The following is a 17,733-nucleotide window of genomic DNA, read 5'->3' on the forward strand; positions in this document are numbered from 1 at the left end:
ATCATAGAGCATAGAGAGGCAGGGATTTTGCAGAATAGAATTAGAAGTTAGCAGCTGATAAGAAGGTTTTTAAGAAGAGGTCAGTTTAATAGTCTTAGGGGAAAAACGTACTTCATGGTAGGTCATAAATAAAAGGTAAGCAATTATTTAGAAAGACAGACTGAACTTGAAAGCCCAGGCTTAAGAGTTAGTTTTCATCAGAATTTCATCCACTTCTTTGTCTGTTGCTAAAAGAAAGACCTTGAAGTCTAAATTGAAGAAATAACAAAGATAACAAAGTAAGGATTGAAAATAGATCTCCAAGTTGGCACATATAGAAAGAGGAAACCTGTTCTTTGTTGAAACTCGGTCACACAAAAAGTGTGTATGACTAATACAGCACAACCCTAAAAGCTGACAGGTGTTTGGAAAGATGTTTCCTTGTAGCCTAGATTCCAGCTCTGAAAAGGTTTCCCTTGGAGATACGTAGCAGCAAGGACAAGATGCTATGGTGTGCACAGAGCCTCACTGAAATTTACAATTGTGCATCAGGGCTGCAGGTTAAAAAGGTTTGCAATCTAGAGCTGCGTGGGATATTGCAATACACTTACATTATGGTAGGATTGTGGATGCAAAAGATGGATTGAAGCATATGGAGATACATGGGGACATAAGCCCGTGCACTCAGCACAGGTGTGAATGCTGTGAGCAGCCCAGACATGGTCAGCAGACACCTCAAGCTGACACAGGGCCACAGTGAGGATGCCTGAAGTCTTATATTTTTCTACAGATACTACTTATCAGTTAATGTTAGAAAGATTTTACTTATGGTAGGCAGATGTTTTGTAGGTGCTTATCAGAGTGGGAAATGCATGGGATAAAATGATCAAAGGCAAGCAGATGGTGTACTGAACCATGCGGGGATGTGGAGAAGTTTTTTTAGAAAGCTGGTATTGGGTTGTACTGGAAAGGAGGTAAAAGACATCCTGGAGGAAGGGGTCTTAGTGCCCTAAGAAATAGTGTGTCCTGAAAGTAAGTGCTGCCTTCCTTGGGAACCCCAGAAATCTTCCAGGGGAACTGTGTGATCCAGTGCCTAAGGCTGATGTAGCCACCAGTAAGGCAGGTGAGAAATCATATGACCCCAAAACTGCGGTGATGGCGTCAGTGGCAAAGAGAACCACCCATTTTACAGTGGCAGAACCCCTTAGCCATATGTGGGATCTGAGTTTTCTGTTAAAGGCATAAAGGATGGCAAAATATTCTTCATTATCCCCAGAGTATTAAATGCTGATGCAGAAATTATGCCTGAGTGATTAAAAAGCAAGATGAGTTTCATAAAAAGGTGTGTTAAAGTAACAACAGGGTGTTGTTATAGTAACAACAAGGTGTTAGGAGGTATCTTGACTCTGGAGATAGGATTAGGAAATTGTTTTGGCAATGTTCCTCTAGAGTCTCTGGGTACCACCAAGACCAAAACCTCTGCTAAGTGGCATAAGGGTACGAAGACGAAAAAGATGGAGAAACCAAACTGTCTTGTTTCTTCTCCCACAGTCACAGCTCACTGTGAGAAATGAAAGGCACGGAATATTACCAAAATGGGTTGTACTGGACAAATCTTAAAATCTAGGGAAGTTGGTGATGCATATTTTACCATGAATTGATGAGGCAAGTTTTGTAGACAGGAAAATATCTTTTATTAATCCAAATATTGGCAGAAAAGACAGGAGGAGCTTCAAAAGCCTTCAAAAATGCCTGATAGTCTGCTTTCTTTTTCCTGTTTTTTTCCTTTCTAATAGGAAACATGATCTCTCTACAAATCTTGCTTCATTTAGACTATCCTGGCTACATCAATACTACTATTATAATTAAGGCTTTGAATGCCCACATCCAGAAAACAAGAAATGCTAAACACAATTAATGGGGAGAATGCAATGCTTCCAAATGGAAATTTTGGTAATTAGCATACTGAGGAGGAAGTCACCTACATGAGTCTATGGGAGAAGCCTGCAAAAATATGTTTTCAATCTGATCACTTTCTAGGATATGGCTTTCTCATTCTATGCTAATAGGTACCTGATTTTCCTCAGGATTCCCAGTCTAAAAGCTTGTTCTGCTAAGGAGGCACCTTCATCTTCTCTAAAAAGAAGGGCGCACCACTGTATCATAAGGATACAAGCAAATCCCTTTTCCCTTCTGTAGGAGGCTCAGAAGATTCTGACTTGCTTTTTCACACTGCAGGACTACTTTGTGCACCAGGCTAAAGGCAGTCCTGTAGTAGGGCCAAATCCCTTCTGAACCAGCTTCACTTTGCACAGGAGAGTTACAAAACTCTTGGTCAGAAAAGAAGGAGCATAATGACCTCCCTTTACTAGTGCTTCAAGTGGGATGTGGGAGCTCTGGATTCATGTTGCTGCCCCCAGGACTGTATTAAGAGTTTTGTATTAAGTATTATTATGCCAAATGCACAGGCAGTGGTTGGGGCTGCGAAAAGAAGACCAGGAATGACCTCTTCTTTGAGACTGCTTGCATCATGCAGTTAAAGCAATATTCCCCCTTTCTAATTCACAGCTTCAGGAGAGGTTGAGGATTGCCATCTACCAGGGAATAGCTGTCTACAGTGCTATTCCATAATGTGAGAGTTGGAAGCATACCAGCATCTGACAGACAGGACTGGGAATTGGCCTGCACCCTCCTTGCCTCTGAATGAGAACTCTAACCACTAAGCAAGTGTAAAAACAATCCCACTCCAACTGGCAGTGAGAGACATCATTCCTCTTACCATATTTCAAAGGAATAAGCACCTGCAATCAAATTTTGTGCAGAGACTCGGTCAACAAATATGTTCTGAGACAACCAACTACGTCAAGTCCATCAAACAAGACAACCAGAGGAAAGGCTGGGACTGGCTCTTTGTAGGGCCTGAATTAGTAAATTGTCTCTAAGCATCTCAGGTTTTGTCACTTGCAAACCTGAAATTCTGGAGGCCTAAAGAATTAGGCTAAATAACAGCTGAAAAGGGGCTTTTATCTTTGTCAGTCTGTGTTTGGATGCCTTAAATCCAGCCCAGGAACCATCCTAAGTACTGAGAGATTTCAGTGGATTTGTCCTAACTGGACAGACTTCTTGTCTCCTTTCATGGCCACGGGCAGCTCCTGCACTGCTTTTTGTTATGTCTTTGATCACTGGTGAGTACCAGTGTCTACTGAAAATTACATCCCACCCCTAGCATGGAAAAAACTTCTGGAGATAAAGCAAATCTTTAGGAAGAAGATACTTATTACAGTTCCTAGGAGCCATGGCCAGCAGCGCCTAGGAAAACCCTCTCCCTTCAGAAAAGTCTGAGATTTAAAATTCTGCTGGTCCCAGGGCCCATTTTGGCAAGTCCTGACAGTTGTCCAGGAATGAGAATTCTCAGGCACACCCTGCTTAGTTTTGATTCAGAGAAAGAAGGAGTTGTTATTATGAGGCAGGGGAACTACATTTAAACTTCAGTCTTTAAGTTTATTTAGTGGACTGGATCTTACAGGATGTTCCAGTTAAACTGGGAGCAAAGTTTATTTGATGTATAATGCCTGCATTTTGAGAGATGGAGATTAAAGCATCCAGTGCATTTGGAGAGGATTTCATTCTCATGGCATCTAGTTTTGCAACTTATTTAAACAAAATGTGATTCTTTGATGTGGAAGTGATGCTAACATGCAAGGGAATAAAATCCATGAAATTTAAATACAAGGAATGAGTTTACAAATACTTAACCCTGTATATGTAATGATGTACTGAAGTGCTCTTGTCCCATGCATCCTATATACTTATTCAGTCTTCTTATATATTATGCCAACTGGAAGAATTATGACATTTGAGACCACAGCAGAGAGAATATCCTTTTCAATTCAAGTCTTCTCCAAGCATAAGACAATCTGGCAGTCCTCCTAATAAAAAATAAAAACAAAAACTGTCTGAAAATGGAAGAAAATTCTGCAAACTCTTCTGCAGTGCAAGTCCACTGTGTGGAAATATTATCAAAGGAGAAATATACGATTTTGCTTTTAAATGTTTTTGAGGGTTTTTTATATATACCTTAAAATAAATTAAACTCATTGCTGGAAAATTAAAATAATCACATAAATTGACAACTTATAATCTCTCAATCACTTTTGTTCATTTTTTAAAAAATAAATACTGAGAATGACTGGTTTCTTTGAAGCCATTGCTTGGAGACAGCAGTAAAATAATAAACTCCTTTGGACAAAGCTTATGTATTTAAAGCTGTCTTTCCATACTCTCCTATCTAATGCTCTGCTAACATTGGTTTTACTTGCTTAACTAGATTTCTTATTAGTGTACCTGCAAAAAATTCTTTTGCCAGGGATGACCTTCCTTTGGATCGGGTGAATAAAATGACTTAATTCTCCTGACCCTTTGCTGCTCACAGGACTAAAAATAATTGAAAAATCATTGAGAGAGTTCAAAATATTGGCAGGTGCAATGGGAGTATCAATGAAGTCAGAGAAAATATTGGTGAAATAGATCATCAATGAAACTAAACAACCAGAGGAAGTGAGAGAAACTGACAGCATCATCAATTCACCTCTTATCCTATGTGGGATTTGATAAAAGAGCCGTGCACTAATCTCCTTATCCCGAAACCTTCCTATTTTGAGACCCTTCTATCATGGCTTTGAAAGAGGTTGACAACATGCAAACAGCTAGCAGAAGAGTTCAATTTACAGGGTTTGACATGGGGCTAAATTGCAGATAATCCCTGGAAGTTAAAGAGGGCAGAAAAAAGGAGAGGAAACAGCACATTTCAGAAATGTATGATGTGACAGCCCTCAGTACATCCGAGCAGATGAAGAGAAAGGAGGATCCCATCCATAAAGTGAAGCAGCACAGGAAGTTTCCTCTGGGACAAACAAGATGCAGATTACTGCTGTCCTGGGGCTAGTCCAAAGCAGATGTCAGCTCAAGGCTCTGCAAACTTGCATATAGATGGTTTCCCTATGGGTGACTACTATTTGTAACCTTTAGAAACTGTGATTAAGTGTGTCTGCATGACAACTTGTACACATCCAAATGTGTAGAAATTGCTGTCTTAAATCATATTGAATTCCAAGGGTTGGAAACTGTGTTTGTTGTTTATTAGCTTGCCAAAATGGGAAAGAGAGGGTTTTAAGCCATTTTGAAGGAAACAAGGGCAATTAGGTTAAATTATGGAAAATTGCATAAGTTGCTCAATAAACAACAATTCTGATAAGCCTAGCAGCTGCCTCAAAGAGGCTGGAAGGAGGTTATGTTTGTTATACTGCCATTATCATGCGTTCTTATTCTCAGGCAGGTAATTTCACAATCTGAATCCCACTTGTGTTCATATAAAGTGCAGTTGTTGACTTCATACTGTATCTTAAAAGTATATTAATTCGCTTTATTGCAGTTGTAATTTAATTTGAGATCTATCCTGCTTTATTTTATTTAGCCTAATGGGTAATACTGGGTTTAGGCTTCTTAGTTTATTAATGGGTAATCACCCTTGTAAAAGGCTCGCAGGCATAGGGTTTTTCCCTTTCAGAAATGTAGTAAGGTTATAAAAGCTGTAGTAATTCTGATGGCAAATATTTATCCCTATCTCTTGATGTATCTGTGCTCTTCCCAGCACACTATACACTTCTGTGTAAGATACTTGTTTACCTTAGGTTTTGGGACTCAGATGCCTACATATACCTGTGTGTCAGTAAGTACTATATGAACAGGGTATGAATAAATATAAAAAAACCCTAGTTATTCTAATTAAATATAACTTCAGAAGGTTTGATGGACTGTTTGAGCAACTATGGTCTCCCAAAAATCTATTTGGTCTACACTGCAGTTCCCACTGTATTTTGTCATCTGCCATCATTAAGCCTCTACTTTTTTAACTACTGTAACTTCTAGAATTCGAAGTACTTCACCTTGAATTTGCATTATGTATAACAGCCAATGGATCTTGAAATATTCTTCAAGGTGATTTAATGTGCTTTTGGTACCTCATCACAGATCTGTCAAACACAAGTGAAAAGTTGTGGAGTTTATTAGCAATGCTGTAAATATTTAGTCCAGCAGAATATGCCAAGAAATGATTATATAATTGACAAAGATGTTTTTTATACATTCTAGATTTACATTTTTATTGCAAAGGCAGGCTTTTCAAAACTCAGAAATTCCTGCATATATTACAATGCTCCACCTGCCTTGCTCAGTGCATTCATTCATGTACGCCTGAAGGAAGCAAGGTACCAAAATCAGAATTGTGCAAGAATGGCATCATCAAAACCTCTTTAACTGAGACAGATGTGTCTGCATTTGTGTAGTACCATTCAAACACCTCCTTCATTGCATTATTTCTGTTACATACTATTTATATCCTACAAAAAGTTGGGAGGAGCATTGGAGTACCTCACTATGCTGGCATAGTAACATTTGAAATATTATCAAGGATTTTGTTTTTATGAAGCATAAAGGCTGGGTTCCAGTCTGGTGAGGAAAAGACCTGAAGAAATGGTACAGCCTTAATAAAAAGACATTTTAATTTCACTGACATTATCAATTACATTGACCTGCTGAGATGTTAATGATGTGAATGTTAACACCTCTGGTTATGATGTGATTAAGACAGATAGAGTGGAAAAAAAGAATTTCAGAGGTAGGACTGTACAGTGAAGATACAATTACCTTGTTTTAGGTCTATAGCTCACTGAGCCATGAATTATTTAGCTTGGAAGGGATCTCTAGGGGTCATCTGGGGGACCTCCCAGCTCAAAGTATAATTACATCTGGTTGCTCTGGACCGTTTCTAGTTGAGTCTTGAACACCTCTTGGGAAGGAGATCCTTTAACCTCTCTGGGAAACCTCTTCCAGAATTTGACCACTCTCAAGGTAAAAAAAGAAACCCAAATCAAACAAAAAAAGGTGATCTATAATTTAAGTTTTTCATGTTCTAACTTGTGTTTTTGCCTCCCATGTTATTGCTGTGCAGCTGAGGCAAGAAGTGAATCAGAAGTGAAGATTCCTAAATGCCTGTAGACCAGTGTGCTAACTAACACTGGAAAATACAATGAGGCAGCAGGGTGGAAGGAGAGAATAAGAGAAATATGAAAAGGGCTGACCCCTTAAAAGGGTTAGAAAACCTGCAATTACATTGATGAGTTATACCTAACCAAGTTTCTGTAATGGGCAGAATTCAAATCTGCATTGTTATGGGGAAATTAAAAATTTAAAGGTTTGCAGTTACCAGTTAAACATCAATAGAGATTAATTTTTGTTCAAAGAATTTCAGACTCTCTGGACAGAAGGGACCTCCCTGTTCACCTAGGCTGACCCTCCCCGTGCAGAGGCTGGATAAAGTTTTTCCAGAACTAGATCAAAGAATGTCTTTTTAAAAGAGATCTAATCTTGTCTTCTGCAATCAAAGGTGACCTAACCACTTTTCCCAAAAAGTTGGTAAAATGTCACTTACATAACTAAAAAGCCTTACCATCATAGGATAAATATTTTGGACTTCACTACAAGGAATAAAGATGAAAGTTGCTGAATTGGAAGCTGGTGGTTACCAAGAGACCAGTGTTCAAGGCCTGATTATATTTAGCATGGCCAATCACATGAGAGTCTCAAACACAGCTTCAAAAGCTTTAATTTATGAAATCTCAGGAAAGTCATAAGGAGAATCTGTTTGGGTAATATATCTGGGCAGAACAATGTACATGGAAGATGATGGCTCTTGAGGAGCATTTATTAGCTGTCCAAAAGTCACTGTCTAAGAAAAGAACATTGGTACTCTTTTCAGTTGTTGAGGTAAAGCCATGACAAGAAACAATGAAGCAATTTTTAACAAATAAGAACAATTGGATACAGGCCAGAAGAATGTCAAATGAGGAGCCACAAATCTTGGACAATTGATATGGTAAGATAAAGCTGCCAAAGAAGAAGGTCTCTGACTGGAAAGTCAAAAGGGACTATGAAGTTAAGAGCATAAATATAAAAAAAAAAACAACAAACCCCACCCTCAAGCCCCAGGAATGTTTGGTCATAGCTAGATAAAGCTGGTAAAATTGCTTTTAGTGGTGCAGAAAAGACAAAATAAGAATTTCCTTACTATATTTGGAAGAAATCCGTATGATACACGTATATCAAATGAACTGCTTTCTGACCCACTAATTATTGGCTTGTTAAGTAACAGCATTGATGCTAACATCAATAAATCTGCAGGCCCAGGTTATTTGCTCCTATGAGTTATACAAGTATTGGCCAACTTGACTTCTGCATCTTTGATAGTTTTAACAGACTTAGGAATGATGAAAAAAACCCCAGAAAATCATGTCTTAGTGATAATATTGTGTCTATATTCAGAGAATGAGAAGGATACTGCTAATTATAACTTAGCCTGATTCAAGCATGGTAAAATAAGGGAAAAGCGGTTAAGGGATTAGCTGAGAAAGACCTGAGGGGTAAGATTATAATTAATGTCAGCATGTTTTTAGGGAAATGAGTCAGATCAAACAATTGTGCTGGGAAGACAGCAAGATACACTGATAAAGGCAACCCTGTTGATACACAATATACAGATGTTTATACGGCAGTGGATTCAGTACCTCATTACACTGATCAAAACTTTGCACAGTGCAGTGAGAAGGGAGCCCACATAACCTGGGTTAATAGCTGGCCAAACCAGGGCTCCCAGTACCAATTTGCAAAGCAGGAGCCGTGGCTGAGCAATTGTGCTGTGCTCCCGGGAAAGAGCAGTGCCATGTGCTGTGGGCTCCTCTGCCACTGCTTCTGGGCACAGGCTGGTGGCTGGGGCTGTGCTCAGCAGGGCTGCCCTCTGGGGCACATCCCTGTGCCATGGGAGCGACTGTGAGGAGCCCGAGGACTCTCACGGTGATAACTGTAGCACAAAACCATAGGTAAATGGACCACAGCTTCTTCCCCAGATGGTTTTGAATGAAAATGCCCACTTTCTCAGCTAAAGAGTGGAAGACTCTGGTTGATAGTCCATGAACAAATAGCTCAGAAGAGTCTGGTGCAAATCAGGTCAGAGGATCTGATAGCCATGGACTGGATTGTCTTGGGCAGGAAAGCCAACTTGATTCCTCCCTGACTGTGGCAGGAATGCCCCAGAAAGATATTTTCAAAGTCTCCTCACCTAATTTAGTCAGGACTTTTCTTTTTCAATTCATTGCTCAAATTGGCAACGGTTTGGAGATAAGATCATAACACAACGGGAGTTCCCCCTGCTTTCCTGATGAGAATGGCTGAAATTTGTTTTGCTTAAACTTAACAGAAGAAAATTCAGCAACCAGATAAACCAGGCATGGGAAATTTTTGTCAGAAGGTAATTATGGGCAATTGTAAACAAGAGAGTTGAATTGAAACCCTTATGCATCCTGACCAAAATGAGCATTCAATAAAACTACGTTTTAAATTATGTATCTTTTGTTTAGCCTCAAGTTTTCAACTAGTTTCTTTTTTTTTCCCCCCTAAAAGCAGGCTCAGTGTAGGCACATATTTCTTTGCTTCCCACAATCTGTGTCCATGAGCACTGAGCAGAGGCAGACTAAAGGGAATTTTGGAAGGATTTTTCAGAATGAATCTTGGGTGCTTTCTCCTTAGGTGCATTTCTCTTTCAGTAATGATAAAGAAGTACCACAGTGGAACATTTATTCTGACCTGTGGGGAATGTGTCATGATTTGTTTCCTGCTTGAAGACTGATGAAGCTGCTAGCATGTGAAACTCCAGTTGTTGGCCATGCTGACAAAAAAGGAATTTGTAGTTTTTAAGAACTGCCATTAATCATACCTTGTGTCAGGGAGGGAAGAGTGCAACAGTGCCAGCACATTTCTAAGGAAAGCTGACAAAAAGGGGAGTGGAACTAAAGAATTGTCTATGCCTGGCTGTGAGGCTGTTTGGTGCTGTGCCATGTGGGTGGAGTGTGCTGGTGTCCCAGGTAGGGGGGGTCCCCAGGCAAATGCTGAGCTGCTGATTCAGGAGGTAACTTTCACAATGCTCATGCCTTTGGGAGAGGTGTGGAAGGTACAAGTGGGTTGTTTGCCCAAACTTTTCACTCCTTTGCTTCCCAGGGTCCGTGCCAAGACTATTTTGTACTTGTGCACCTTAAAATTATTTTTGAAGTGCATCAAATTAGTTTCCTAGTACATTTCAATTGTTAAATAATGTCTGTGAGGGATTTGAAGAGTAGCTGATGACAGAGAACATTCAAGATTTATGTGCTGTCATTAGCTGTATATGAAGTTTAGTGCAATAAGCCATACTTAAAAGCCTTCTGTCTAATGTAAACAGTACATTTCTTCTACCTGTTGGTAAGTAGGTAAATAGACATGAAATAGCATAAACAGAACCATTCCAGGCACAGATCTACACTAAATGTTACAGATATTTGCATTATTTATTATGGGATATCCATGAACAATCTCTGAATCTCTGCCATGAGAAAAATTCAGCCAAAACTAAATTTCAAGCTCTTTATAAAAAGAAATCATAAAAACCTGAATGCTGGTACTTTAACAGTAGCATTTGAGCAGAAATAAATGGTGATAAATTAGTCAGAGCAAATTTAAAACAGATGCTACAAGATTTTAATAATTGAAGAATGAATTTCTGGAATATTCTTGCACACTGAGATGTAGGTGCAATGAGATTGAGTCAAATATAGCACAAAGGAGGCAGAAAATGTGGGTCTGGTATGCCATAAACTCATAAAAATGCAGCTGATAAATTGAGAAGCTGATATACCTGATGATGGGAGAATGATTGGCTGGGGAACATGTTGGTTTAGTCAGGGGATTTCTGTCAGAATTGCTCCTCTTCACAAAAGCAGGCAGAGTAGGAGCAAGCAGGAGGCAGAAACCAGGCCTGGCATTATCTAGTCAGGTCCTTGTGTCTGTGCAGAAATGCCACAGCTGCAGAGCACTCTATGAAAGAGTTTTGTGAGGCACTGTCTACCAAACACACAAGAAGAACAAGCCTTTAGTATTGTAAAAATTCTGCAAGTTACAGTGATCTCCAAGGCCTTCTATAAATATTCTTTTGTCTCTGGGAGACCTCTCTTTCCTGCGAATACTACTCGGTGTGATGCAACCGGCTCGCTCAGATCTGGGTCAGGTTTGTTAAGGAAGCTGATTTTCTGTAGTTACACACATCTTGGTAAGGCAAAACACATGTGCTCCCCCTGAGATTCTGATGGAAACTCTCTGGTTGCCTGGGTGTACCCCATGCCCTTATCTCACTGCTCTGCTTTGAATCGATGCTGCTCAGATACTCGGTTCTGGAATTTCTCCCCTAGTGTGGCATTTTGCTCTTTGACATTTCAAGCTTGTTCCATGTATATAATAATTTTGTTTCAGTTATTTCTATTTCTGCTTTCATTTTCCTTGACAGTGTTCTGTGTGTTCTATATGTTAAAATATGAAACTTCTGTGCCTGGTTTTATTAGGTATTCTCAGAAATTGCACATTTCCCCTTCATCCTGCTTACAAGGACCTTACTCCCAGTTATTCCATCTTTCCTGCCTTGTATGTACATCTTTGTGAACTAGTTGGGCTTGTCACTACAACTGCTGGTATTTTAACATTTTCTGTTATATCTGCTCAAACAATGTCAGCTGCTGTTCTGCTGATGTTGTTTGGCATGTTTATTTATTTTTCTTTTTTATTTTTTATAGTCTTTACTGATATAGTTTTAAATGGGTTGTTTAGTATCATGTAATCTGCTCCTTTTAAAGACCTTTGGGATTTTAATTCAGTTGTCACTCAGATTTCTTTTTCAATGATTCACAAGTTTCTTATTAATGAATAGATCTGGTTAGGCCAACCAACCAACCAGCCAAAAAAAAAAACCCCACACCCCCACAAAAAAACTCTTCAGGACAGAGGGGAAAAATCCTACTTCCTCTTTTTATTCTGCACTTTTTCTGAGAAACTGGACATTTCCTCCTATAGACAAAATGTTCTTCCTACCTTTGCACTGGCATTTCAAATCAATCTTCTCTTTTATCTCTCTATACAAAAGGCAACCTGTACCACTCAAACCAGTGTCATTCCTTAATTGTCATCTCTTTTACTAGTCTAAATGATTTTTTCATGTACAACAGAAAATGCCAGTTGAATCCAATCTTTTTCAAAAGTTCATTAGCATCTCATAATTTTTAAAGCTGCTATGTTATTTACACAGTGCCACCCCAGAGAGGTTGAAACTCTACCTTTATTGTGATTTTTCTGTACTAAGGTTAGTGATTTTCATCTAACATTTTTGAGTTATAAAATCATTTAGATTGGGAAAGACTCTTAAGATCATTGAGTCCAACTGTAAACCTGACACTGTCAATCCAGCATTAAACTATGTCCCTAAGTGGCACACCTATATGTCTTTTAAATACTACCAAGGGTAGTGACTCAGCCTCTTCCCTGGGCCATCTCTTCCAATGCCTGATCACCCATTCCATGAAAGAAATCTTACCTAATACCCAGTCTAAACCTCCCCAACAACTTGAGGCTTGTACTGTTGCTTGTTACTTAGGAGATGAGACTGAATTCCACCTGACTACAGCCTCCTTTCAGGGTGTTGTTGAGAGTGATAAGGTCCCCCTGACCCTCCTCTTCTCCAGGCTAAACAATTCCAGCTCCCTCAGCTGTTTTTCCTCAGACCTGTGCTCCAGACCCATCACCAGCTCTGTTGCCCTTCTCTGGACTCACTCCAGCCCCTCCATGTCTTCCTTGCAGTGAGGGGCCCAGAACTGGGCACAGCGCTCAAGGTGTGGCCCCACCAGTGCTGAGCACAGGGGGAAATCCCTGCCCTGCTCCTGCTGGCCACAGCATTGCTGATGCAGGCCAGGTGCCACTGGCCTTCCTGGCCACCTGGACACAGCTGGCTCATGTTCAGTCAACCAGAACCTCCAGATCCTTCTCTGCCAGGCAGCTTTCCAGCTGCTCTTTCCCAAGACTGTAGTGTTGCATGGGGTTATTATGACTCCAGTGCAGGATCTGGCAACATCTTCCACTGCCTTGATCTTTTTTCTATATTTACTGTGACTTGTGATTTCCATTTTAAGGATCCTAATGCATTGAATTCCAATTATATACAAATTTTAGGTACCAAACCACAAACAGTAAACACAGCATTCATGCTGCTATCTTTTATTCTAGCTTTTGACTTGGCCACTGTCCCTGAAGAAGTATGTGAATATCTAGCAATAATACAACACAATAACCTGTCAGCAGTTATTTAACTATTGGATGGAACATAAACTTCCATTGCAGCATTTATAGGGAGGCTGGATAGGCTCTCTGAGGCATGAAAGGACTAAATGTAAAGCTCTTACATTCAGGTAAGATCAGCAGATTTTTAGTCATGCTTGAGAGAAGGGATGAAGTTGGCTTCATTCTTCCTGAGGGGAGACAGCTCCCTGTTCTTTGTTTTCAGAGTGTGTGCTCACATGTGGGTGTTTCTGGAAGGGGAAAGAAGAGAATGCATAATGATGGTGAAGGTGTATAGTCACAGATACAGTAGAGCAGAAGTTCCCAGTCTCCTGTCTCTGGGCATTTTTATCAACAGTGGCAACACTGGTCATCACAACCAGTAGAAGCAGGCACAGAAACACCTTTTTCCTTCACCCATTGTCCCATGCCTAGATTTACCCAGAGAAGCTCTGTTTCGGTATCCAGAATTTCAAATTCGCTGGAACAGGAGAATTTCTAAGTGTATCTAGTGGATCCAAGTAGCTGCAAATCTCCTGCATAGTTGTTCCAGCCAGGGGGGCTGTGTATCAGGAAGTTAGGGTGGTTTCAAACACAGACCTCACAAAGATGCTGCATAGCTGTCAAGTAGAGCTCGTGCCATGAGGATACACTGGGCTCAATTACTTTCTGTCTGCTACAGCTGGTGGAGCCTGAACAGCATTTTAAGCAAATTCTGGGTTCCTTGTGTGTATATGACTTTGATTCATACCTTAATAAATGCAGCATGATCAAAAAGGTCAGGCTTACTACTCACCCACACCTACATATATCTGGGAAATCCTACACCAGCAGTGGGAGGCCACTCAGGCTCACATGGCACAGCTGGAATACAGGCAGGGACCCCGTAGGATTCGTGGCTAGAAAGCTTCATGCAGTGGAAGAGGGGAGGGTATTAGAAGTTCCCAACTAGAGGCACTTCAGAGGTGCAATGTAGGACCTTTGCTGGATACATTCCCATTGCAGCTTCTGCAGGGAAGCCCTGCAGTGCTAGTCTGATGTTTGGATACGTGTAATTACAGACCCACGCACAGGCTCAGCTAAAAGATGGTGGGTAGGAAAAGCAGTAGCCACCTGAGGGCTGGGTGGCTTTAGATGACTTGGAGGGAATGGTGGGAGAGAGGGAGAAAGTGTTAGATAAATGAGGGCAGGATTACTGAATAGTGCAATGGGCAGACTAACAAGAGGAAGCCTTGTGTTTGGAAATGGAAATCTTCCATTTCCACTGGCTTGACTTTCAACCTGCACAGAGGCAGATGGAAAAATCCCTGTCTTACTGTTATCTGTCCTGACAGGCTCCCTGATGGCTTCACAGGGTAGCAAGAATGAGCACAATGCTTGGGACAATGCTGGGGACACAGCACAGCAGCTTTCCCAGCTGCACATCACTCTGCAACTGGCTGGATAAATGAGCAGGACAGACAACACTCTGACAGACATTTGTTGGGTGACACTGCATCTATGCAACAAAGTAATGTATTTGCCACTGTAGCTGATGATGGCTCCTGATCTGGCTTCTTTGATTCATTTGGAAGAAGGGAGTACATAGTACATGAACTTCATAGTGTATCCTGTGAACTGACAGCTACTGCACCTGGTCAATTTGTCTTGATGCCTTCAACTCCACTGTCAGGCTTGAGTCAGCCTAGGGGATTCCATGTATAAAGGTACTACAAGTAAAGCCTGGAAGAGCTGCAAGGTTCTGCTTGCGTAGAACCTTTCTTCCCTCCAGATGTATGGCTGGGCTAATGAAGGGAGGTAAGAATGTGAGACCTGATGCTGTTATTTTTACATCAAGTGGTATACTCTCCTGTAACAGCAGAATTCTTCACTGACTGTTCATGGTCCAAGGCTCATTCAGTAGCATGAGCTGAATGAGAACATTTTACCCAAAGATTAGGCTTGCCAAAGGACTTGCTTATCCAGCTTGCTGTAGTTCTAAGGAAGTTTATTCTTCAATGTCCACCTTTCCTTCTGCTTTTTCTCTTTCTAAAGTGAAACAGGTTTTAATTGCTCTTTTGGTATTGAAGGAAGAGAATGCAAAACTATCAATAATACAATGATAAAATTTTAAATGGCGATATATGCAGGGGCCCTTCAATTTTCCACATATTTGTGACTGACTTTCTTTAAATAGAAAACATTTTTTTCCTGTCAATGTACAGATATAGAATAAAAACACTTGAAAGCAAAGAGTGAAATTGGATCTCATTAAAACATGGAGTTAGTGAAATGGTGACAGATGGGCCCTGCTGGGAAGGAGAAGATCGTTGAACGAGACTGGGATAAGTTAGTGACTTTGCAATTATAAAGCATGTGGCTTTGTAATTTCTAACCCCCAGTTCTGCAAAGTAATCAGTGCAGTTGGGTCCATATGCCTGCAGGGAGGCTCATTGAGACAGGCACGAAGATCTGCATAGAGGAATAGGGGACATGCAGATATTCCAAAACACAGCTGCAAGGGAGCGAATCTCTCTCTTTTCCAGCCAAATTTTAATCTGCCCTCTCCAAAATGGAAGAACGCTTCACTGTGAAATATGAACTTGATTTTCACGCTCTCCTGTAGTGCTCACCAGACTAGGGATGGAATTTTAAGAAAAACACGACCCTTTCAAGCATTGATTGATCTGCCACTGTTAAATGTTGTCCATCTCAGTATGCCTGTGGCAATGGGTGACAGGTTTTTCTAATTATGTTTCAAAGTAGACTCTGACTTGTTTTTTATAATGTTGAAAATCTTTATCTTGACTCATTTCTGTAATAAACTTCTGGCAACAGGAAGCTATAATTTATTTACTTAGAAATTTCTCATCTCTATTATCGTAAAGATGTCTTAGCAATTCTATTTTTAGGATTGCACAAATGGGGCATAAATCCTATTTTCTTTTAAAGCAGATTGTGCTAGGATGTCGACCATCAAATGTGTGAGATTCGTGTCCATCTGAATGATCAGCTTGGTTTTTATTTCCAGGGACAACCTCAGCCATCAAGTCCCACCATATGCAAACCCAGACCATGAAGCAGGTGATATATTTAACTCGTTACACAATCTCTTCCATGCATTTAACAAGCTGCAATAATTCAGGGATGGTCTTCCCAGTGCACACTACAGGCAACTATTTGGTTTCAAGGCCTTGAAGCTGTGCAGCTCTTGGCTCTTTTATCTGACCATCCCTGGAAAACTTATTTTCACTTTTAAGCCAAAGAATGGCGTTACCGCTGCTGATTCAAATACACACTCATAGATATCACATTTTCCTTTACAATCTGATATTTGTGCCCATTTTGTGTCTGTAGAGAAGTTGCCATGAGTAAGTTCAGTTTTCATAGCTGCAAATTTTCTGGTGCAGTCTAATACACTTTCATGGTTCCCAAATTTCTTTTTGATGTGCAAGTCCTTTCATGCCTTAGGGAAGCACAGAAGAAAGCATGGAAGTACTTGAAACATTAATAAATAGGTGCTGGAGGCTGGTATTATGGGCCAACTGGGTGTAGGAGGAGCTGGTGTCTTAGAGATGAATCAGAAATCCTAGGAGAGGGGGAAGGCATGTCAGGAAAGATTGGGAAGATGCAAAGCTTGAAGTGACACAGCAAGGGCAGTCACTCGCAAAGAAAAATGCCTTTCCAGAAGAACTCTGAATGGACATGAAAAGTGCAATACTGCCTTTTTCAGAACCTGAGACAAGGAAGCATGATAATACCTGGTGGAATAGTTTGGCTGAGGTGATGGATCAGAAAGTTCATATCTTTGGTATGTTACACAGAAAAAACTCAGCCAAGGTGTGAGTTAGAATTTGGATGTGAGGACACAGGGAGAATTCAGAGCAGTGGCTTGCACATGATATAGGTCTGAATTAGGAAAAGAGTGTGTTCTCATCTCGATTGAAAATGGAAGGAGGAGAATGAGATTAGGACAGTAATAATCGTCCTGCCATAGCCACATTAAGGATGAACAAGGCTAGACTTCCTCATAAAATTATAGGGTAAGGGTTGCTTGGAAGAAGATGGGATCTGAATTGCAAAGGTCAATTTGTGATTATTATTTTGATAGAAATAATAGTAAAGTGTACGTTTACATACACCCAGCAACACAGGGAGGAGGATATAGAGAGCAGGGCAATGGGTGAAAGACCAAAGATTTTTGGCAAAGCCTGGTTGAGGGTAAAGTCTTTTTCAGATGGGCTGTGATTGGAGGGATAGGGGGAAAAACATAAAGACAGCCACAGGAACCACTAGTGAATCTCTAGACTTTAGATTTCATAAAGAATGTGCTCTTGGGACCACAGTCACCATTGAGTCCAAGAGAACATGAACGTTGTTTCAAGATACATTAGATTTTCCATGGAACCTGGAAAGGCTGGACAGTTTTGGAGAGAAAACTGAGGAAGAGGCTTTGCAAACAATGAATCCAGACTGTGTGCCCAAATTCTGATGCTAGAAAGGATCACTGCATTTTCAAGAAGAAAGAAATAGTAC

The sequence above is a fragment of the Molothrus ater genome, chromosome 2 (genome assembly GCF_012460135.2).
Source record: "Molothrus ater isolate BHLD 08-10-18 breed brown headed cowbird chromosome 2, BPBGC_Mater_1.1, whole genome shotgun sequence".
In the NCBI taxonomy this organism is placed as follows: Eukaryota; Metazoa; Chordata; class Aves; order Passeriformes; family Icteridae; genus Molothrus; species Molothrus ater.